The 22,864-nt window shown below is 52.4% G+C and overlaps 4 non-coding genes across 4 annotated transcripts; 2 read left to right on the top strand and 2 right to left on the bottom strand.

Annotated features, from left to right (window-relative positions):
* Positions 1 to 11,598: 11,598 nt before the first annotated feature.
* On the bottom strand, positions 11,599 to 11,671 carry TRNAR-CCU (transfer RNA arginine (anticodon CCU)). Its single transcript has one exon. It is a non-coding gene; the product is annotated as a tRNA-Arg (tRNA).
* Positions 11,672 to 14,778: 3,107 nt separating this feature from the next.
* LOC135889683 (U2 spliceosomal RNA) lies at positions 14,779 to 14,968 on the top strand. The gene has a single exon (XR_010562020.1). It is a non-coding gene; the product is annotated as a U2 spliceosomal RNA (small nuclear RNA).
* A 647-nt stretch (positions 14,969 to 15,615) lies between these two features.
* Positions 15,616 to 15,687, top strand: TRNAM-CAU (transfer RNA methionine (anticodon CAU)). Its single transcript has one exon. It is a non-coding gene; the product is annotated as a tRNA-Met (tRNA).
* A 774-nt stretch (positions 15,688 to 16,461) lies between these two features.
* Positions 16,462 to 16,535, bottom strand: TRNAN-GUU (transfer RNA asparagine (anticodon GUU)). Its single transcript has one exon. It is a non-coding gene; the product is annotated as a tRNA-Asn (tRNA).
* Between the last annotated feature and the right edge of the window lie 6,329 nt (positions 16,536 to 22,864).

Here is a 22,864-nt window from a genome sequence, read left to right as displayed (position 1 = left end):
TGCGAGGTATCGGAGTGGATTGTGGTCTGAGATTACCGTGAATTTAGAGTACACTAAATAATCCTTAAATTTTTCAGTGATAGCCCACTTCAAGGCCAACAGTTCTAGTTTAAAAGCACTGTAGTTTTTGTCATTTCTTTCTGACCTCCTCAGCCCTCGGCTCGCATATGCGATCACACGCTCGGCCCCCTCTTGCTTCTGGCTGAGCACCGCACCTAGGCCGTGCAGGCTCCCGTCCGTTGTCACTATAAATGGCAGGCTAAAGTCAGGATATGCAAGCACAGGTGGTGACATCAGCCGATGTCTTAGTTTGTCAAAAGCTGTCTGACAGGCATCATCCCACACAAAACATTGGTCCCTTCCCTTCCTTTGGGCAGGTTGGCCCACTAGTCCATATAGCGGTGCAGCAATGTGCGCGAACTTTGGAACAAATCGTCTGTAATAGCTCATGAAACCTAGAGCCTGCCGCACTTGCTTGGCATTCTTGGGGACCGGCCAATTTTCCAGCGCCCTGGTCTTCTCTTCATCTACCTGGATTCCATCCTTTGAAATCACATGGCCCAAGAATTTGACTTTTTCACGTAGGAGGCAGCACTTACTCGGCTTCAGCTTCAATCCATGTTCCTTCAATCGTGTGAAAACCAAGTCCAATTTTTCCATATGACTCTCAAAATCCTTGGAAAACACAATAACATCGTCCAGGTATATCAGAAAAATGTCTAAGATATAGTCTCCTAACACCCCCTCCATTAGTCTCTGGAACGTAGCAGGTGCATTACACAAGCCGAATGGCATACGTGTCCATTCAAACAGCCCAAACGGAGTCGTCACTGCTGTCTTTTCCCGGTCTCGTTCTTCCACTGCAACCTGGAAATAACCAGAAGTTAAATCGAGGGTTGAAAACACTCTTGCACTTCCTAATGCATCCAGTGACTCTTCCACCCGGGGTAGTGGGTAGGCATCCTTGTGCGTTACCTCATTCAGTTTCCTGTAGTCACAGCAAAATCGCACCCCACCATCTTTTTTTATTACAATCACTGCGGGTGATGCCCACGGACTGTGGCTTTCTTTAAGGACACCTTGAGTCACTAGGTCCAGAATGTGTTTTTTTACCTCCTGGAACACTCGTGGTGAGATCCGCCGGTGTCTCTGTTTTATCGGGACAGCATCTCCAGTGGCTATTTGGTGTGTCACTGTGGTGGTGTAACCAAAGTCCCGCTCATCCCTGGAAAAGACCTCTTGATGTCTCTCCAGTAGCGCCCGCAAATGGCCAACCTGTGTAGGGGTTAGCTGTTGGAGGTCCACTTGGACTGGAATGGGTAGCTCTCCATCAGGTGCCGCTTGCGATGTGATAACCTGTTTGCCTTTTTTTACTTCTGTCACCCGCAGCTCATCCCCATTTTCTTCCAAGGCCACCCCCACTGGGGGTACCACTCCTTCAGGACGGTGTACCTCTGCCACCCTGGTTCGGGGGCACAACTTTATGGCCTTGTTACTTGAGTTTAACAGCCTGACTGGCACTTTTCCTTTGCTGGCATTAGCAAGTACATTTGCAACCAGGAGCCCATTAGGGAGACTGGCCCCAGGTGTTGGCTCAACAAGCACTGTGTATCCGTCAAAGTCGCTTGGCACCCGGCAGCGCCCATCAATAATCTTCTCACTCCAGGGAGGTATAACCACCTTCTGTCTCCCTGCCACCTTAACATAGCCAATTTGTCCCGTTGGACCCGGGAAACGTCCATGTCTCTCCACTTGGGCTAGTACCCGCTTCAGTGTAGCGTCCTTCCTAGGCTGCCCGTGACGGTTCATCTCCTGGGTTCCTTCTCCTACCAACAGTAATTCTTTCAGCTCTCTTATAATATTCATCCCGAGAATTCCCGGTACTCTGTTCTCCATTAAAGTCTTTCCTGAAGCTGTGTCCTTTAGGATAAAGATGCATTTCCCAGGGATTGTTCGACCCATGTACCCTACATCAGCTTCAAGACACCCCACCACAGGGATGGCAAGTCCATTAGCTGCCGTTAGCTGTACAAATCGGGTATTATGCATGGTCAGATCTCTCTCTTTTAAGCAGTTTCGGAAATATGATTCAGAAATAGTGGTGACTTCTGAGCCAGTGTCTATCAAACAGCGGGTTCTCACCCCTGCTATGGTTATATCCACTGTCAAGCAGTCCCCGAAAGCTCGGCCACAGAAGTCACTGAATATACTAACATCATCAGGGTCCTTTTCCTCGCTGCTGACACACTGCCCTTTTCCTAGGGACAGCCGTAGAAACCCTTCAGTCCCCACTTGGCCTTCTGATGGTTGGCTGCTTGCTCCCGGTGCCTCTTGAATTTCAGGCGCCTGGGACTCCAGTCTCCTTCTCAGTGTACAATCTCGGCTAGTATGTCCTGGCCTTTCGCAAGTATAACAAATGTATCTTCCCAGCTCGTCCTTCAGTGGGGCTCTTCGGGATCCCGGTGCCCTTGGATACTTTGGCATACTAATGGGATTTTTTTCTTTCATCAACTCAGTCATCACTTTCAGCATCTCCCCCTGTTGGACCGCCAGTTTTTGGACAGCTTCACTTAAGCTTTCCAATGTTAGCTCTGTTTGAGGCAGGGCCTTTTCCCCAGCAGCTGCATTCACTAGGCCCCCACTTCATGTATGGGGGTTAGGCTTGGCCGTCTCTGCCACAGGAACTTCCTCTTCTTCTGACCACATAATGGCAGCCTGCTTGAGTTCATGGAACTTCTTACTGGGCTCTTCTTTAAACCTCCTTTTCATTTCACGTCGGAGGGAGTCGTCACGGAGCCCCAGCACCAACTGCTCTTTCAGAACCGTATCTGGGTCTGGAACTCGCTGAGGGTCTCGCCGCTCCACTTTGCTCATTCTCTCCTGGAGGTCATATGCGTATGCCCGGACAGTTTCACCAGGCTCCTGCTTTTTCTCAAACTCCTTTAGTCGGGTTCCAACAGGTACCTTGTCTCCATACACTTCTAGGAGGAGTTCAAATACCTTTTTCACATCTTTCTTGTCTGCCACTGCCATGAACTTTACTGTGGCCTTGGCCTGGCCCTTGAGGTGCTCCTCTATGAAGTCCACATGATCTTCTTCAGGTACTCTTAGCACACGCAGAGCTGCCTTCACAGACTTGACCCACTCCTCTACTGTAATGTCTCCTGGTCTAGTCGGGAAGCCACCAAACTCCGTGACCTTCCGCTCCCGTGGGACATAAATAGTAGGGGGTTTCTTAGCTTCTGCTGTCTGTTGGTCTATTACTGCCTTGGCCAGCGATAAGGCTTCTCTCTGTTCAGTTCTAGCTTGCTGTAATGCCTCCGCTTGGTCTGATAATCTGCGCTGAAGTTCAGCAAACTGGGTTCGTAGTTCTTCAATTCCAGCCATGGTAGGGTGCTCAACCAGGCCCGGACCGTGCTACTAGAACTTAACCAGAAAACCAATGGGATGGACCCTGTGGATAGGATCCTGTTCGTGACGCCAATTATGTAAGCGGGGGAATGGTCCCGCTATTGTGGGGAACTTTCCTGGCTTCTGCACTACCCCGGTGAAGTGGGCTAACGAAAGGATCCGAGTCCTCGCTCCCACTTCCTTTACCCAGAGGCCTCCCTGCCCTTGAGGACTCCCCTTCCACTCTCCTGTCTGGCAGAGTCCTCGTAAACCCCGACAAGGCTGGGCCCAGGATTCCTGGGGGGCTTGACCCCCAACCCTGCTGTGGTCACCTAGGACAGGGGCTAGGGTGTCCCCACTCCGGGGTACTCTCTTTGCACTGGGCACCTCCCTGACCCACTGATCATTTTATACAATTTAAAGCAAATACAAGTTATTTAATTAACAATTACTTTTAAAAAAGAATAAGGAAAAATGGAAAAGGTTAAAGGAAACATCACCCTGCTCTGAGGCAGGGAATATCACAAGCAGTGTCTCTGGAACGTCAGGGCAGTTCACAGTCTGTTCCTTGTAGGTCCCGGGCCTCCTTCTCAGGCCCTGGCTGTGCTGCAGGGACGCTGTGGGTTGGACACTTGCTCTGGCGGTGGCCACACGCTCTCAGGCTCTAGGTGGCAGGACCCTTCTTCCCAGCGTCGCCCCCGCCCTGTCAGGGTTACGATCCCCCTCCAAGTCTGGCCTGCAAGGCCTCTTGGCTGAGGCGTCTCCCTGCGCTGGGCCCACTGCCAGGGTCCCCCTCACTCTCCCCAGCTGCTCACCACACCCAGCTCCGGACTGCTCCAGCCCCAGCTCCAGCTCCACTCTGCCTCAGCACGGCTGCTGCTGCTGCTCTGCCTCCAGCTCCCTGGGCTGCTTCTCTGGCCCCTCTGGCTCTGGTTGCTGCAGCTCTCCTCCCAGGGCAGGTCTGCTCTGCAGGCTGCTTCTGTAACTCTGCTTTGGGGCTGCAGCTCTGCTCCCAGCAACTTAGCTCAGGCCCCTGCTTTCTCCTGGCTGTGCTCTGGCTTTGGGGCTGCAGCTCTGCTCCCAGCAACTTAGCTCAGGCCCCTGCTCTCTCCTGGCTGTGCTCTGGCTTTGGGGCTGCAGCTCTGCTCCCAGCAACTTAGCTCAGGCCCCTCTCTGTCCTGGCTGTGCTCTGGCTTTGGGGCTGCAGCTCTGCTCCCAGCTCAGGATCTGCTCTCCCTGGGCTTTGTCTCTGGCTCTGTGGCTGCGCCTCTGGCCCCTCTGGATCTGGCACGGTTCTGCTCTCCAGCTCAGCTTGGGCCCCTGCTTTCTCCTTAGCTCGGCCCCACTCAGTCTGACCCAGGCAATTCCAGCTCACACGGAGGACGGGACCTCCCTGGCCTCCTGACCCTCTGATTAGCCTGGCCGCCCTGTCAATCAGGCTGATCTGGAGCATTGGCCTCTCCCCATTGTTCCTGGGGACTGTCAGTCTCAGGCTCCTGATTTGCCATCGACCCTTCCCCTTTTAGTACTGGGAGCAAGCCAATCAAAACACCCCCACTGAATGTTAGTAAGGGGGCAACAGTCCCCTTACATATAGATGGGCACTATATTTGCCCATTTCCAGTCTTCTGGAATCTCTCCCATCTCCCATGATTTTCCAAAGATAATAGCTAGAGGCTCAGATACCTCCTCTATTAGCTCCTTGAGTATTCTAGGATGCATTTCATCAGGCCCTGGTGACCTGAAGGCATCTAACTTTTCTAAGTGATTTTTAACTTGTTCTTTTTTTATTTTATCTGCTAAACCTACCCCCTTCCCATTAGCATTCACTATGTTAGGCATTCCTTCAGACTTCTCGGTGAAGACCGAAACACAGAAGTCATTAAGCATCTCTGCCATTTCCAAGTTTCCTGTTACTGTTTCTCCCTCTTCACTGAGCAGTGGGCCTACCCTGTCTTTGGTCTTCCTCTTGCTTCTAATATATTGATAAAAAGTCTTCTTGTTTCCCTTTATTCCCGTAGCTAGTTTGAGCTCATTTTGTGCCTTTGCCTTTCTAATCTTGCGTCTGCATTCCTGTGTTGTTTGCCTAAATTCATCCTTTGTAATCCGTCCTAGTTTCCATTTTTTATATGACTCCTTTTTATTTTTTAGATCATGCAAGATCTCATGGTTAAAGACGTGTTTGGACTTTTCGTTTGGGATGAGCGACCCAGGAAGGAGTGGACTAAAAGACAGTCACCTGGCTGAAGGGCTGAGTTCCCAGGCAAAAAACTGCCCGAGTGCCCTAGCGACTCTCGGCGGGGGTGCTAGCCCAGCAGGAAAGCTGTGACCCCAGGCCTGGCCAGGAAGGGGTACCTATCGGTGAGTGAACTCTGTTACAAGCCTGCTTCCATTATGGAAACAGCCTGGTATTGGAGAGGGGTGGGGATGGCCTATGGGAGAGGATGGCTGGAGGGGTCCTACAGAAGGGGCAGCAGGGTCTAGTGATGAGAGCAGGGAACAGATTCTACTGCAGCCCTGCCACTGAGTGGGAACGTGATCCTGGCCAGGTCACTCTCCCACCTGGTGCCTCGGTTTCTCTATCTTTGAAATGGGGATCATCCTGTCCCACATTAAGAAAGTGTTTGATCCTCTGCTCTTGCTTCCCAAATCCCTGCCCTCCTTGCCCCATACAGGCCTCTGCCCTGTTCCTCAAACTTCCGTGCCCATGTTAGTGCCTGGGTCACACCGCAACTGCAAGGTCTCATGTACAGTCTCCTGCCAGCAAACTGAAACTGCCCCTAGATCCAGAATAGGAATCGCAGTTCCTGTGCGCTCCCCTGAATGGAGTATAGCCCATGGGCTTGGGGAAGGCCAACACTCACATCCAGGTAGATCCTTAACCTACTCCTCTGTCCCAGGAGCAGGGAGGCCTCTGGTTCTTGCTCTCTTGGTAACTGGAGCTGCTAAGTTGGGGGTGCGGTGGGCCATTGGGCCACCCGTGGTCAGTGCAGAGTTTAACCAGTTACCAATCCATGAGAGGACCTTATGATGTACCTTATGATTGTACAGTTGATTCAATTGCTTATTCTTTGGGGTTCAGACCCTCTGTTCTCCCCCTGAGGTGACAGAACCCTGATTGTCACATCTGTCTTTCACACTCTGTCCCAGCCTCCCACACAGATAGATCCTGCAGCCAGCCCAGCTCAGGGAGCAGTGGGGACAGGTCATCTCATCCTGTCAAACCAAGCAACATGGGTCCCACTGAAGCTCAGATAGAAGATCCCATGCACCTCCTGGAGGTAAGAACCGTTCAGTCACCCTGCCACTTGGGGCTCTTGCAACAAACAGGGGGCTCCTGCTACATATCCTGGTTGGGAGCTTTCCCTGTCCCCGGATCCCAGCCCTGGTACAGAGACCTCTTTCTCATCATGATATCCTCATTTTATTCTCAGAGGATGTGTCCAGGATCCTGGAGACTGTTTCCTGCTGCAGGAGGTTTGAGCGGGAAGAGCTTACTCACTGTCGTGAGGCAGGGGTCTGCAGGGTACATGGGAGCAGCCAAGCTCCAACCCTCCACCTGGAAGCCTGCTGAAAATTACTTACTTAGGACCCATGAAGTTCAGGCCCACTACTGAGGTCCTACTGGAGGAGTCCCAGGAAAGCTCATTGGCCCCTGGCCCTGCTTAAGACAGCAGCAGGAACAGGAGGCTGACTGAACACCAAGGCTGCTCCCTGTTCTGGACCGCGTGCTGCCTGGTTCTGCTGCCGCTTCCCTGGCTTGATTTCCTGGCATCTGATTTGTGGTAGTGATCGCAAGTTTGTCTTTTGCTGCTGATCTTCCAGTATCCTGACCCAGCTGACTCTTGACCTCCTGTCATGTGAGTGTGGACTTCGGCTCTGACCAGTAGGTCTGGCTGCCCTTGACCCAGCCGTGACATTGACTTTTGTACAATTTCTCCAATGCCCTTTTCTGCTCTCCAGAAAGATATACCAGTACCTTGGCTCCCAAAGTCCTAGTTGCCCGCTCTTCAAGGGCTGAGGGATAGTGCTTGTATTGCCCCCAGGATCAGTCCCAGCAGTAATTCCACCCACCCTGGCCTCAGCTCAGCTACTTTGTTTACCTGGGATCAGGGACCACTTTTGAAGGCCTTAACGTGTGGGTGGAGGCGGGAGCAGAGGGTGAAGCTCTAGCAGTTTCTACCAAAGAACACCACCCTATCTTTCTATGGTCTGGCTAGGGCTCACCATCCATCTTGGAGCTGAACACCAGATGGGAGCTGATAGATTGTCCTTGGTGGGCCATGTTCTTGTGTGTGATGGAGGTGTGTGCCAGAGAGGGCCAGGAGCAGATGCACCATGCCTGCCCAGGACTGGGCTAAACAGCCTGTAATGGTAGGTGAGTCAAACCATGGCCACAATACAGACACCCTGGGCATCCATGGGGACTGAATCTGGGCCCTTCACTACCAAGAGCACAACTCATTCCAACTTGAGTCATGACAGTGGTGACCCCTGCCAGCCCCTCTGAGGTGGGTCAGTGCTGGGGCATAGGGATAGAAAGCAACTGGCTGCAAGGTCACACACAATGTCACTGACAGAGGCAGGAAGGAAGCATGGGACTGATACCAGTCCAGCTCCAACCACTAGACTCCACCCACTTCCAAAGTCAGAGAACCCAGGAGCCCTGACTCTGACAGCGAGGCCTTAAATGACAAGACCAACCTCCCTCCCACTCAGGAAGCCATAGAAGGGACCATCTGCTGAGCTCCCCTTTGCAATGCCACTGTCAGAGACCATTGCTAGTGGGTGCCAAGTGACTGAGCAGGAAACTGCTTGAGAACCTCCTAGAGACTCGCAGGTGTTTGACTGTGACTCTCTGGGAGCCGTGGGAAGAGACTTTCCTGCTCTAACAAAGGATTTCTGGTCTCCTAGACAGTCAGCCAGTGAGGCCCATTTTCAGAATGTGGAAGAGTCCTTTGGCGATGGTTGGAGGATTCACCATGTAGGTGGCAGCAGCTGCAGTGCTTGGGGTCCCCATGGGACAAGTCTCCACTCCTGACACTCCAGGCTAATTTCCCACTGCTCTCCGTGGGGCTTTGCTTTAGCTGCTGGGCCTGTGTGCCTAGACAGAGGACTCAGGTATTTCCATCAGCCTACTCAATGGCAAATACAGCCACCCAAAGAAGTGAAGAAGAATGGAAGTGAAAGAGCAAAGCTGGACGATCCGCTGAGCTGCTGCAATCAAGTGAGCAGAGGGGGGGAGAGAAGAGGGAGAACTCGAAGGTGGCTGGCGGCAGTAGGGAGGAGAAGCATTTTTGGAGCCAGGAGAGTAGAAATAAATAGTTAATGACAAATACTGCCGGCTTTGTCTTGTGGTGAAGGGTTGAAAAGGGGTCTCTTTACTATCACACTTAACTTTAAAATAGCTGTGTATGATGAAAGGGCAGGTGTGACGAGTTGGATCACAGAACCCCCCTTGGGAGCTGCCACCCGATGTGCAAAGACTACCCCTGCTCCTGTTTTCCCTGCCAGCTCAGGACTCCAGCCCTCTGTCTTGCTGAGCCAGACACTCCCGTCTGCTCCAACACAGACCCAGGGTCTGAATTGCTTGCCCCAAAGCTGCAGGTTTACCTGAAAACAGCTCACAGAAGTGTGCTTGTCTTTAGCACTCAGATGCCCAACTCCCCATGGGGTCTAAACCCAAATAAATCCGTTTTACCCTGTATAAAGCTTATGCAGGGTAAACTCATAAATTGTTCCCCCTCTAACACAGAGAGAGAGATGCACAGTCATTTGCTTCCCCAGGTATTAATACATACATTGAGTTAATTAATAAGTAAAAAGTGATTTTATTAAATACAGAAAGTAGGATCTAAGTGGTTCCAAGTAGTAACAGACAGAACAAAGTAAGTCACCAAGCAAAATAAAATAAAATGTGCAAATCTATATCTAATCAAACTAAATACAGATAATCTCACCCTTAGAGATGCTTCAGTAAGTTTTGTTTTGTTTTTGTTTTTGTTTCCCCCCCCCCCCCCCCAGGCTGGACACCTTCCAGGCCTGGGCACAATTCTTTCCTTGGTACAGCTCTTGTTCCAGCTTAGGTGGTAGCTAGGGGATTCTTCATGATGGCTCCTCTCCCTCTTTGTTCTGTTCCACCCCTTTATATATCTTTTGCATAAGGTGGGAATATATAACTGTGAGGGCCTATTGTAATTATGCAAAGTGTGGGCCATTAATGGTGGTTTGAAATCTTGATGACTCCCATTAACCAGGACCATAGTCTGCAGATGGCTCTGTTTTACCTGCAAGACTTCATTACCCACTTGCCAGCACACACATATATAGGAAGCAGTAGTGAACTCTTGTCCTTCTTTTCTGGACTAGCCACCAGAAAAAGGACACGATACATGTGGCCAAGGAAATAGAGAGGCAGTGTTGCCTGTTAATATGGCTCTTGGGGGGGAGGGGGGGGAGCTCGGCAGGTTACTCTGGACTAGGTAGGAGCCACATGTCTCCAAACCTGCCCATCCCGAGGATCCAGAGACCTCTCTCCAGATCCCAGAGCTTCCTCAGTCCTAAAGAGCCAGATAGAATCTGGCCTCTCTCCCCCACCCTCAGCAGTCCAGAAAAAGTGATTTGTAGACATGTTCTGTGTCCTCTCCTGCCACACTCACCTGTTGGTGACTAATGCAGTCACAGAGTCCAGGCTCGGTGTCATGCATTCCTCTGGGCTGTGACAAGCTGTGATGTTATTGATATAATCTGGGACCATATAGAACATGGTTGCAACCAAAGTCTGGTAGTGGCACCAAATCTTGTATAAAGGGGATCAAATGAGGTGTCTAAGACAAGGTTATGGTTTGCTGGTTATGATTTTGCTGTCTATATATGCGTACCAGTTTTATAGTTGAAGTTATGAATATTGGCTCTGTCTGTATTTCAAACTCATGCTATACTTCTGGGGAACATCCCCAACAAGTTGGTGTTAGCTCTGCCTAGCCTGCTTGATGGCCCATTAAGGACCATCAGCTATACAACTGACCCATGGAGAGAAGGCAAACACGCCTTATAACTCAGCAAAGTATGCAGGAACTTGCCCATGTGACTCCAGAGTCCATTTTGCTGTAATTTTCCACAGTAAGAACAAAGAGGTGTTCTTACACCTGAAAGAGACTATAAAAAGCCTGATGCCTCATCTCCATTTTGTCTTCAATCCTGCTTCATACCTCTGGAGGGCCTTTGCTACAAACAGAAGCTCTACACAAAGGACTGAGGACCCATCCGAGGTGGGGGTGCATTCCAGAGACTTGATTTGAACCTGCAGTTTATTCTATCACTGCTACAATCCTGAACCAAGAACTTTGCCATTACTGTATGTAATTGATTCCATTTAACCAATTCTAGCTCTCATCTCTATCTTTTTCCTTTTATGAATAAACCTTTAGATTTTTAGATTCTAAAGGATTGGCAACAGCGTGATTTGTGGGTAAGATCTGATTTGTATATTGACCTGGGTCTGGGGCTTGGTCCTTTGGGATCGGGAGAACCTTTTTTCTTTTACTGGGGTATTGGTTTTCATAACCATTTGTCCCCATAATAAGTGGCACTGGTGGGGATACTGGGAAACTGGAGTGTCTAAGGAAATTGCTTGTGAGACTTGTGGTTAGCCAGTGGGGTGAGACTGAAGTCCTCTTAGTCTGGCTGGTTTGGTTTGGTTTGCCTTAGAGGTGGAAAAACCCCAGCCTTGGGCTGTAACTGCCCTATTTTAGCAATTTGTCCTGAATTGGCACTCTCAGGTGGGTCCCGCCAGAACCGCATCGTCACACAAGCAGGAGGATGTGAGCTACAATGGATCCTCCTGTGCATGGGTTGAGTGAGCAACCTCTCTCCTGCCATCTCTGGTTTCCAGCCCACACGCACTAAGGAGGAGGTGATGGACTTACCCCAAAGGTGGGGGTGGGAAGAAGCAGAACAGCCTTGCTCTTTCTGTCTGTTTTGCTCCTCATTGAGGTGTCGGAGTAAACACTCTCCTTCGCTTCTCAGACAAACATGAGTATTAACTGTTTGCTACTGATGGGTCTAGAAAGCATTTGTGGAGTGTAAGATACCATTTCTGGGGGATTGTTCCTAAGATCCAGTACTTTGTGTTCAAACATCTCCCAGCTTCCTTGGTGAAAATAAGACCAAGGTTTCCTTGCAATATACAGGAAGAAAGTAGCTTTTTACCCCAGGGGGGACTTGAACCCACAATCTCTGGTTTAGGAAACCAATGCCTTATCCATTAGGCCACTAGGGCTCTGAAGTACAACACCACTAGGGCCCATAATTGCACATTCCTCACATTAACTTGAAAGCCAAATACCCTCTTTATGCACCTTACAGAAATGTCTGCATCCCCTGGCAGCGAGGCAACTGGGCAGGTCGCTGACAGAGCTGAGCACCACCTTTCTGCCGGCCATCTTTAAAGAAGACCCCCACCCTAGAGTCAGCCCTCCCTCCATCAGCACCTTCACGTCTGTGGCTCTGAGTGGCAGTAGGATGATTAGGGGGCGAATCTGGGGCTGGAGGGGGGGGGTAACGTCAGCCTGTAAGGAGTAACCAGCTGCCTCCTGCCTCATAGGTTAGACTCTTGGCGCTGTGCCAGCCGCCCCCTCGCTTGAAGGCCCAGTGTAAGAAGAAGGAGGCCCGGTGCTGGCAGAAGAGGGTTTTGATGAATTGACCTCTGTGTTATGGGCACAGCACGCTGCCCCTGTGTCACTCTGCTGGCTTTTCGTAAGCACCAAGCGGCCCTGGCTCCAGGCTAGTGCCCTGCGAGGTCTGGCACCGTCAGGAAGTGGTGCAGGGTGCTGGGCAGCGGCCCTGGCCAACCAGCTGCTGGTTGGTGTCTCTGTGGTATCCTGGGTCAGTGAGTTCAGCTGTTAATGGAAAGGAGGGGGGTTTATGCTCCCCCAAGGATGCCACCCACTGGGCCTTCAAGTGAGGGGGCAGCTGGCACAGCGCCAAGAGTCTAACCTGTGAGGCAGGAGGCGGCTGATGCCCGCAGCCTGCTGGGGAGCTCCCAGAAGTTATTAAGGGACAGAGACTCCTCAATGCTCTTAGTAACAAGGGTCTGGGGTTCACTGAGGCCAGTAAGGGGGTCACTATGTCGGCCCTATAACCCTGGGTGTCAGGTCGCTGTGCAGCTTTGATCTAGAGCTCGGATCCCAACGACCGACCAACAGCCCACAGCCTCCCCCTGGGTCTGCCCCACATGGTTACTCCTTACAGGCTGACCTTCAGGGCCGACTTTAGGCCAATTCCACCAATTCCCCCGAATCGGGCCCCGCGCCTAAGAGGGCCCCACGCCCAGTGGCAGGGCTGCCGGGGTGGGGGCAAGTGGCCGAGAATCCCTTCCCTGGCTAGAGGCTCCTTTTTAATTTTTACTCACCCGGCGGCGCTCCGGGTCTTCGGCGGCACTTCGGTGGCGGGTCCTTCACTCGCTCCGGGTCTTCAGCAGCACTTTGGCAGCAGGTCCTTCAGTGCCGCCGAAGACCCGGAGCGAGTGAAGGACCCACCGCCAAAGACTAGGAGCGCCGCCCGGTGAGTACAAGCCCCACGTCTTTTTTTACGTGTTTTTTTTTTTTAGTCATCCCTGCCGGGGTCCCGTCGAAACTGTTTGAATCGGGCCCCGTACTTCCTAAAGCCGGCCCTGCTGACCTTACCCCCCTTCCAGCCCCAGATTCGCCCCCTAATCATCCTATTGCCACTCAGAGCCACAGACGTGGAGGTGCTGACGGAGGGAGGGGTGACTGTAGGATGGGGTTCTTCTCTAAAGATGGCTGGCAGAAAAGTGGTGCTCAGCTCTGTCAGCGACCTGCCCAGTTGCCTCACTGCCAGGGGATGCAGACGTTTCTGTAAGGCGATTAAAGGGGGTATTTGAATGGATCTGTCTGGAGACAAAGCAATGGTGCAATGAGGATGAGCAATGGTTTGAAAAGAACAGCTTCAAATGTGTGTTAGATGTTTGTTAAGTCGGTCTGGCAAATTTAAAGAAAATACCAATGCCCTTAGCTTGATGCAGACACTGGCTGTTTCTGATCCAGGAAGACGGTGGGACCAGGTCTCATCAACGGGGAGGTGGCCACCCCGGCATGCACAAGGCTGAGCCAGCCAGTGTGGTGTGCACTGCAGCCTGCCCCTACTCACTTTTGCTTCAGCTGTATGACATCCCCTGTATGTCATCTGTATGACAGGTCTATGGGGCTGGGGCTGTCCTCCCTAGGGTGACCAGACAGCAAGTGTGAAAAATCGGGACAGGGGGTGGGGGACAATAGGAGCCTATATAAGAAAAAGACCCAAAAATTGGGACTGTCCCTATAAAATCAGGACATCTGGTCACCCTAGTCCTCCCTCCATCCCCTCCCCTGCCCCCAATATCCCCTGTCCCCGGCTGTCTATGGGGCTGGGTCTCGTCCCACCCCCGGCCCGGGGCTCACAGACACTCCCCGCCCGGCTGCTGCTGGCCCCGGGAGATGGAATCCCACAGAAGGTTCTAACAATGGCCGCTGGCCCGGAGCCGCTTGCGCTGGGGCTGTGACGTGTGGTGATGTGAGCTGGGGCTGTGACGTGTGTACTCCCCGCAGGCAACTCAAGAGCAGAACACAAGGTGTCATGTGTCCATGGGCGGGGTTATGCAGATGAGCAGTGTCTGGCGGCAGCAGGGAGAGCAGCGAGATGAACTGAAGGAGCCGGGCAGGGAGAATTCTCTGTGTGTGGACAGAATTCGGGGTGGGGAGTCCGTGCTGTGAGTGCCGGCACCGGAGTCACTTCAGGGCAGTGATTGCCACTGAGTTACGTAGTTACCAAAGGCGTTTGACTGGGGTGTGGTGCGTGGCTGGGAGCAGCTCGTCGTCATATTGAAGTTTGTGGGAGTGAGAGGGCAGCGTGATGTTGCTGTGTGAAAAGTGTTGTCTTTTGGTTGGCTGCAACCAAACTTTGCGTCCTTGTTAATCTGTATGTTATTCCTTAATAACCAGAGACTTCTATGCTTAAACTCTGTACCGTTGACTTTTTTTTTAACATCATCTTAATAGAGACATTTGTATGGAACACATTATGGGACACTGTCAATACCACATTGAGTAATCGAGACTGCGGAGCAGGGAAATAACCCATTTCCTTCTCTGACATGTACTCATTCGCTACATGGATACTGACTTGGACTCCTTATACATTCCATGGGTGGCGTACCCGAGCCCACTTATCCCCTGACACTTTAAAAACTCTTGCACCCCAATCTGGCTCTATGCTGGTTATGGGTGATATGTATGTATCTCTTCACCCTTGCAACCGATACCTGAAATGCCTCATAAATCAAGCCTGACCCCCAGAAGCACAGCACCTTCCCTCTTAACTCGTGTATATTTAATTTTAAACATTAACTTTAATAAAAATTGTAATACCTGTTCTTATCAGTTTCATATCTGATATGTCCTTTATTTGAGGACTGCATGTTAAATTGATTTTTGAAACAGGAGGCTGGAATAGGAGCTTGCTCTGTCCACCTCACGCATTGACCTGGTATTGCAGTGTCTCTGGGAACGGGGCATCTGCTTTTGGGGAGAGTCTCCTGGTTAGAAAAACAGGAAGAGTTTCACTGTGAAGATGCTGGTTTGATAAGGCGTTTTTTGTTTGTTTGTTTGTTTGTTTGTTTTTAAGACTAGCCTGGATTCATTGGCATTTTGATTTCTTTGTGACAAAATATTGCTAAAACTTCTTGGGGGTGTTTTCTGAGTCTATAGCTGTGGGTTTCTTTGTCTTGCTGGAGGATTGTTTGAAAAGCCAGGTGTGACGGGTCGGGTCGCAGAAACCCCTTTGGGGCTGCCACCTGATGTGCCTAGACTACCTCCGAGTCCGTTTTCCCTGCCAGCTTGGGATTTCGGTACCTTGCCTGTTTGAGCCAGACGCGCTTTGCCTGCTGCAAACACGGATCCAAGTCTGAACCACGTCCCCCACAAGCTGCAGGCTTAACTGAAAACTGTTTAAGAAGTGCTCCCGTCTCCGGCACTCGGATACCCAGCTCCCAGTGGGGTCCAAACCCCAAATCAATCCGTTTTACCCTGTAGAAAGCTTATCCAGGGTAAACTGTCAAATCCTGTTACCGGGGCAGCTGCCCAGCAGCCTGCGCATCTGCCTGCCAGCCCTAGAGCTCGTAACGCGCTAATCCAGATAGGGGCGGCTGGGAGCTCTGTGTGCAGAGTCAGCAGAGTGGCGCAGCGGAAGCGTGCTGGGCCCATAACCCAGAGGTCGATGGATCGAAACCATCCTCTGCTACGCCCGCGCTGGTTTCTTTTGGCTCTGGGCCTTCAAGCCAGGCGGCGACCAGCAGAGCGCCAAGAAGAGCCTAGGCCATGAGGCAAGAGGTGGCTGAGGCGGCAGCCTGCCAGGGAGCTCCCCGGCACCTCTGGCTGCCTGGGCTGAAGGCAAGAGGCAGGCCTGGGCGTACTGAGGGCCTCCTGTCCCAGAATGAGGCAGCAGTGCTTCCTTTCTGCCCCCTCCCTCCGCCCCACCGGCAGGCGGCTGCTGCGGGAGAACACGAGGGAGGCTCTCAGGACGCTAGGCAGCTCTGTGTGGCTGTCAGGGGAAAGAGCCGAGGCTCCCGACTCGACCTGCCGTTGACTCGCGTGGCTCTGCGCTCCGTCAGCCGGGGCGGGCCAGGCTGCGGACGTGACTCAGGCTTGGGCAGCATGGCCACGCTTTCCTGACGAGGCATGAGGCAGGCCAAGAGCTCTGCGCAGCCTACAGGGAAGTGGGAGGGAGGCAGTCTTTGAGCCGGCGTGTCTCGTCCGTTTCTCCCTTGCCGCTTGGGGGGAGGCGGGAAGGGAGCGAAACGTTCCTGGCTGAAGGTTTTGCGCTCGGCCTTGAGGATTAAGCCCGAACCTCCGGCATGGCTGCTGGGAGATGGGTTTCTGAATGCCATCCAGCGCGCTCTTCGGGCCAGCAGCTGAAAGCACCGAGGCCAAGAGGGACGGTTTTGAGGCGGCAAAAGGGGGCCTTTGAGGCTCCCAGCAAGTCTCGAGGAGCGAGCAAGTAGCACGGGCTTACCGCCGTCCCTGGGTGGGCTCGAACCACCATCCTTTCGGTTAACAGCCGAACGCGCTGACCCATTGCGCCACAGAGACACGGCTGGGTTGAGTGCATAAGTCGTGAATCAGCTCAGGGTAGGGTATACCATAGGTGTGCAGTGGTTAGACAAGAAACAGCAAGGAACTGGACTGGTATGGAGTGAAACTGTGTCTTATGTGTGCCTGATGACTGTACGTTTGAGATAGTTCTGTGGGAAGGAGCAGAAAAGAGCATTGGGGCTGCGGTATAGCGCTTGCGTATGCTTTCTCTGACCTGTTTTGCTGTAAGAGTTAACAGGGAGAGGTTGTTAGTCGCAGGTCAGTGGGTGGGTATATGCAAATTAGGAGTGTACAGGGAAACCAGTGAGAGGAAGGAGGCTGAAAGACTTCTCTGTCTTTTGAACAGAATGGTGTGTTAACGGTTCTTGCTTTGAATTCCTCCGTTGAAGTCATTTCGGGGAAGTGACTCTCACTTAGAGTTACCTAGTTCTCAAAGTCACGTGAATGGTGTTTGGTGCGTGTCTGGGAGCTCGTCGTGGTGAGGTAGAAAGCGGTTGGGGACAGAGGGGCTGCGTAGCGTCCAAGGTCATTAGTCTTGTTTCTTTGTTTTCTGTGAGCTAAGATCCAGTGCAGCAGCAGCAGCAGCAGCAGCAGCAGCAGCAGCTCCTCACTTCACTTCACTGACCACCCGCAGGACCAAGAAGTATAAACCAGAATGACATTGTTGTTTGACTACGAGAAAGGGACCAAGAGACTTTCTCTGTTGGATCATGTGAAGTGGAACCCTGAACGCTAAATATCACCCAATGTGGGTCAATCCATTCTCATGGTCATATCCACTTCTTTTACTCCACACCCAAACATAGGCACTTTATGAACTTGTTTTTATATCTCAAGAAAAAAGTCTCAGGGGTCTATATACTAATTCAAGTAAACCTTTTTATTTTCTCATTGAGAAGCAGAGGTATGTATAATAATTTCCTCTGGTTTCCATCAGGAGCCACTGTAATGTACAAGGGAAGCAGAGCTGTCCCTAGGGTATGGAGAGTTGGGGCGGCTGCCCTAGATCCTATGTTTTGCGCTTTCCCGTGGCAGTTTACTCAATTGCTACACTCTAGGGATGGCTCTGTGTGTGTGTAATGGGGGGGGGGGCGCTAGGCAGGCCCGGGAGGGTGGGATTATGGTGGGGAGGGCCAGGCTGGCCCAGGGGGATAGCGGGGGTCTTGGCGCCGACAACGGGGGTCGGAGCCACACTCACCAGCGGAAAGCGGTATCAGCAACCCCAGCCTGCTAGCTTCTGGCATCACTCGGGAGAGGGGGCGGAAGGCGGAAAGAGGCAAACCAGAGGTGGGAAGTGGCAGGGTGGGGTGGGGACAGGACCTGGGGCTCAAAGGGGGGATTTGTCCCGGGCCCAGCACCCCTCTATGGACGGCCCTGAAGGAAAGCACTGACTATTACAGTGACAATAAAACTGACCAGCATTGCGGGGGAGACTGAAGGAGATCAGCACTCATCAGGTCTCTTCTCTCCATCAAGGTGAGCCAGACACTGCTCTCTCCTGGCTCTCATTTTAGCAGCTGGATGCCAAGGAGCGATTTCCCCAGAGGAAGTGCATTGAGTGCCCCAGTGTTGCTGGGGTGGCTAGCGCTGCTGCTGGCTGTGGGGGCTGTCAGGGGGGTTGATGTCTGCACAGACTCTCAGCTGCCAAGCCGGAGGGTCACGTGGGACCTTACCAGACTGGCTTGGTGAAGACGGGGGGTTGACAGAGCAATACAGATGCTCTCCAGAGCACGGAGCAGCATCCGCCCATGCAGCCAGGCAATGAGCATTTCCCACAGCCTGGAGTCTAGGGGGAGGCGGCAGCTGCTGTTCCAGCTCCTCGGGGACAGGCCCTGTTAGCCAACAGACACTTTGCACTCATCCACAGCTAAGGGCGTCGGGTACCTTCGGTGGGAGTGTGGAGCGGCCGTTCGTTTTTCTGTTCGCACTCCTCTGCGGAATGAAAATTGGGGAGGGGAGGCAGAAGCCCCACTTCCCTCCCTAAATGACATCCAGTGGGGGAAGCCAGGACAACAGGCTCGGGCAGGAAGTGGTGGCCAGACTCTTGCCGCCAGGGTCTAGTCTAGCTCAGGGTCCAGCTCAACTTCCTCCCTGTGCCACTGGCCCCCAGTCTCCTTCCACCACCAGGTAACCCGGGAGCTAAGGCAGGAACGGGGTGAGGAAGCAAGTCAAGCTGAGCAAGGCAGGCAAAAGCGAGTCTTGTCTTCATGGGCTGATCACAATGATGTCCTTTTTGTGTGCCACGGCTGTCAAAACATCCCAGACAGAGAAGTAGGAGGCAAAGAGGTGCCACATAACTGCTGAAGTAGCTCAGTTGGGAGAGCGTTAGGCTGAAGTTTTAAAGGTACCCAGTTCAATCTTGGGCTTTGGCAGGCACTTTCATCCCTCTTTGTGTACAGGTGGCTTGTTTTCTGGGACCGCAGCAGCACCTTTTCCTCAGGCAAGTCCTTGATTTTGAGTTCCCCAGCAGGAGAGCAGAACGTGGGATTCTGCCCCTAGTTGGCCCACCTGACCTTTAACAATGAGGGACCGGAGCTGTCTTTCCCACATGACTTATTGGTCAACCCAATATGGCGGTAAGAGAGTGAGGCAGGGTGGCCCTCGGAGATGGTGCCAGAGGGCACAGGGACTGGGGACGAAAGCTCCTCTGCACAGCTGAGCGAGGGCAGTACTAGGGAAGGGGCATCTGTGAAAGTGGCCACATGGAACATGGCAGGGATTCGGGGGCCCAGGAGGAGGCGCTTGCACATTAATGACTTTAGGGTAGCTCAGTGGGCAGAGGTGATTGGAGGAAGGGCCCGTCTTTCTGGTCCTCCAGGACAGAGAAGAATGATGGAGCTGGAGTCTTGTTCTTCACATTCACGGTGTGAGTACAGAAGGTGGTGGAGCTCCAACCACGGAAGGCATTGCTCGTGGACTGTGTGGCTCCATGGCACTGGGTATAGCTATATTAGTTTGTATGGTCCCCAGTTAAGGTGTGAAAGGAAAGATCAATGGAAGGAACTGGCTCCCTTCCTCTGGACCGCACGGTGTTTGGCGTTGGGGGGGATTTTAATTGTGTCAGCCGGCCTGAGGACCATTGTTCCCATTTTCCCGACCATCAGAGGAAACATTTTTACAATGAGCACTCTCTGGCGCAGGTCTGTAGCGAGTTCGGCTTAAAGGATATGTTTCTCCATAGTGGAACCAGTGGAGGACGGGCAGTAGCCTCCTATTCTTCTGACCCGACCTCACACCAGCCACAGATGGGTTACACCTTTCTGTGGGGACAGGCCAGGAGTCACATTTTCCGGATTTACATGAAAGAGAGCACGTCGACAGCCCAGTGCAGGGTGGTGCCAATGGACGCAGCTCTCACCGTGTGCTCAATGTGGGCAATTCCCTGACCCATGGCACAGGATATTGGAAGATGAACATCCAGCGCTTGCAAGATAAAGGGGCAAGGAGTCGAGGCCTGGCGGTATTGGCAGAATGGGAAAGCATCAGAGGTTTCTATGGCAACCAGGGGGATTGGTGGGAGTCGGTGAGGGAGGAGTTGGCGGCTTTGTTCCAGCGGTCCGGCAAACACCGCAACATTAAAGAAACCAACGGTACCAAGTCCTGCAGCATCACCTGTGGGATTTCCACAAGAGCATCCAGGCAGGGGAGCCAGTCAGCATGTGACTGTACGACCGGTCAAGTGACAGCTGGCTCAGTTCTGGTAGATGAGACTGCAGCTGGCCGATATGAACAGGACCACCGAGTGAAGGGAAGGGCGGCCTCCCCTCACATTTTTGCGGCTTGCAGGGAATGGAGACAAGGCAGGGGGATGCGGGGACTCACGGCAGGACCCGTGGATCTGGTAGAGCAGGACTATAGTCAATGGACGAGGAGAGAGAGTCCTGCGAGAGGAAGCCCCTGGTGGGAAGCACTAAATGCAGAGTGGAAGCCAATCAGCCGAGAGTCACGGAGTCTAGACAAAGAAATGCTAGTAGGTCCCATGGTGTAATGGTCAGCACTCAGGACTTTGAATCCTGGAATCTGAGTTTAAACCTCAGTAGGATCTCCTGGTGATATGTCGACTTGCTGAGATGCCTTGGAGATCAATGTGCTCAGTTTCCCTGTCTGAGTGTAGAAAAAACAAACTTTAATAAAAAGGAGGAAAATAACTTTGTATTAACTTGGGAAAACACCACAATCAGGATTCACAACACTATGAGCAAAACACCCGCCCCACAATGCGCTGAGCACCCACCCCTTTTGCCTTGGGCTCTTAAATCCAGACACCAATAGCTCTTTGGCTGTGCCCCTCCCTTCACAGCACCTCACCCACAGCTGCTGTCCTGGGTCAATGAAAACCCAAAGTTCCAGCTCCGCAGCTGGATTTTCATTGACCCAGGACAGCAGCTGTGGAGTTCACTGCTCACCTCCTGGGGGGAAAGCCCCTTTCGCCCTCCGCTGTCTGGCCACATTGCTGGTCACTTGCCGTTCCACTCTGTCACCGCTCTGCGGGCCACCCTCTCTCCTCCGGGATGTCTTGTGGTCCCACCAGGAGCCGCGCAGACTCCCTAAAGTAGCGGCCAGCAGAGCCATTACAGTAACCCCATCCTTTCCACTCACGGCCACGGCCCTGCACCACCCCTTCTCCCCAAGGCCCCGCTCCTACGCTGCCTCTTCCCTCCAAGACCAGGGCCGGCTTTAAGCCGATTCACTCGATTCCCTGGAATCGGGCCCCGTGCCGAAGAGGGCCCTGTGCCCGCGCCTAAAGGGGCCCTGCTCTGGGGGTTTTCGGCGGCATTCCGGCGGCAGGGGGGGTCCTTCAGTGCCGCGGAAAACCCGGAGCGGATCCTGCCGCCGAAGTGCTGCCGAAGCCCCGGACTGCCTCCGAGTATTCTAATTGGGCCCCGCGGGTCATAAAGCTGGCGCTGCCCAAGACCCTGCCTCCTGCTAACTGCTCTCCGCTCCCTCCCTACCCTCACTTGCCCTTATGGTCATTACAAAGTGGTAAGGCAGAGCCCTCCCACTTTAAAAGTCATGGGGTGTTGTTCCCTCCTGCTCAAGCACCCCTGGGTCCCTGCACTTTACACAACTCTCACTGATTTCAGCTGTTAGTGAGGGAGCCTCACTGCTAGCACAGACTGGGCAGTATCTTGCATGAGAGACACTGTCCCAAAGCAGGACTAATGCTTAGAGCTGGTTGTCAGTGATTTCCGATCTGTTGGTCTGCAGCAAGACTCTACATTGAGTCTTAATCAGCTCTGTTATTACACAGAAACGAACAAAAGGGTGAAATGGTGCCTGGAAGCCTTAAGAAGAATCCACCCCACCAAGAATCAACACTTGTCGCTACCCGCTCACAACTCCACTGAGAATGTTTTGGGGTCACTCCTTGCCTTTATCAACCTAGTGGCCTGGGACAATAGCTATTAACAGGTGCTCCAGTGGTGCAATTGGTTAGTGCACAGTATTTATAGGGCAGTGCTATGAGGAGCTATGCTGAGGTTGTGTGAGTTCAAGCCTCACCTGGAGCACTGGTTTTCATTAACCAACGGGCTTCACCCACTCGTTTGGCCCTGTGGAATGTAGAATTCCAGCCCAGGGGACGCTAAGGAGGGGAGGAGTCAAAAATGCCCCCTTCAATTATTAACCAGAAAGCAGGTCAGAATCTACAATACTTTCTCCCCCACCAGCCCCTGTGCCAGCATCCCTCAAGCAGAGCCTGGAGTCCTGCCCATCCTTTGACCCCTGAGCCAGGGGAGGGAGAGGAGCAAGGCAGCCATTGTTAGAGGGCTTTCCCTTCCCCCGCCCACTTCCCTGATTCTTGTCTCGCAGACAGCAAGCAGCAAAAGACCAGAAGTCGGAAGCGCAGACAATGTGATGTTTACTGGGGTTAGTTTCCAAGCAAGCAGATTCTGAAGCCCTTCACACCAGTCGGGCTTATCTCTGTACGCTGATAGAATCTGTTCCTCAGGGTTCCCTTCCCAGCTCTGACACCGCAGAGCCTTGCCTGTGTCCCTGTTCCCGTCTCCCCCCTTAACAAACATGATTCCAATTTCCCCTTCCACTTCCTGTTTGACCCCAGTTTATACAGTAATATTCTCAGCTATACCTTAACCAATCATTTTACTGAAATCTAACTAACCAATTCTAACATATTGCAACATAATTCTCTAACTAATTATATCCCACTCCCCTAATTAACTTACACCTAGCAAAATTAATTCTACAGCAGACAGAAACAATTAGGGGACCAGACAGACTGACAATAGAAAAGTGGGGCCACAAAGATAAAACATACAGAAATGAGTGTTTCACAACCACAACCATTGAGATGCTCTCTTAAGATC

The sequence above is a fragment of the Emys orbicularis genome, chromosome 15, assembly GCF_028017835.1.
Source record: "Emys orbicularis isolate rEmyOrb1 chromosome 15, rEmyOrb1.hap1, whole genome shotgun sequence".
Classification (NCBI taxonomy): domain Eukaryota; kingdom Metazoa; phylum Chordata; order Testudines; family Emydidae; genus Emys; species Emys orbicularis.
This window is presented reverse-complemented; position numbering and strand designations above follow the sequence as displayed.